This window comes from Gavialis gangeticus, unplaced genomic scaffold, assembly GCF_001723915.1.
Source record: "Gavialis gangeticus isolate Ggan-Ray unplaced genomic scaffold, GavGan_comp1, whole genome shotgun sequence".
In the NCBI taxonomy this organism is placed as follows: Eukaryota; Metazoa; Chordata; order Crocodylia; family Gavialidae; genus Gavialis; species Gavialis gangeticus.
Window position 1 is genome coordinate 15,465,602 of NW_017729008.1, and position 1,016 is coordinate 15,466,617.

Consider the following 1,016-nt stretch of genomic DNA (forward strand, 5'->3'; position numbering starts at 1 on the left):
TCCAGCCAGTTGGCAACCCAATTGACTGTGTGGGTGTCTACACCACAGCCCCCCCAGTTTCTTAATGAGAATGGGGTGAGAGACAGTGTCCAAAGCCTTCCGGAAGTCCAGGAAGACTATGTCCACTGCTACCCCTGCATCTAATGATCTGGTGATCTGATCATAAAAAGCCACCAGATTGGTCTGACAGGACCTGCCACTGATGAACCCGTGGTGATTGCCCCTAAGCATGCAGTCCCCTGCTGTCCCCTCCTATTGTGCCATGTCAAAACATTTTAACTATTAAAGTTGAAATTAAACACTTAAACCTAATACAAATTAAACATGTTATAAGATTGAAACAAGATGCTTCAGTCTTTGAAATTATTTTTTTATTATTTCAGCAAAATTTAAAAAAAAATCAGTAGCTTTCTGTGGGATGTTCTGATTTTATCTAATCAATATTTCTGATGGAAATCTGTTCTACTGCAGAAATTTCAACCACTTCTGGTTGTGGCAACAGTCAGCTCAAGTTCACATGGTCTTCCCAAATCAGTGTTCCAACAACAGATAACCTAATGGTTTCATTAGTGCATTGGCAAGCAGGAAAATAAAGCTTTGCTAAGAACAGGGCTTGCACAAGGAATTTGTTAAATGAGTCCCCTGGTGGGATGCCCTTGGGAAACCATGGGCACTTGTCCACTTAATCAGCATTTACCCACTAAAAATGGTCCTGGTTTAATTTTCTTTTCTTAGTTATGATGACTAAATAAGTAATGTGGACATGATTTATCATGTACTGGCTTATTACTAGTAAAATGCACTAGGGAGCATGTCAGAACAATTTTACTCTCCTGCCCTTTCAGTCCTACTTTACTGCCAGGTGGCATTTTAGGACAAGAAACACCCAGGAGAATCCTTCCAAAGAGGATGGCTCTGTGCTGCAGCACTTCTTCCCCTCGCTTTTTCTGGGGATTCAGGGGCAAAATCTTTCCATGCAAAGCACCTCAAGAGGCTGCCTGCCTCCCCTTCACAAT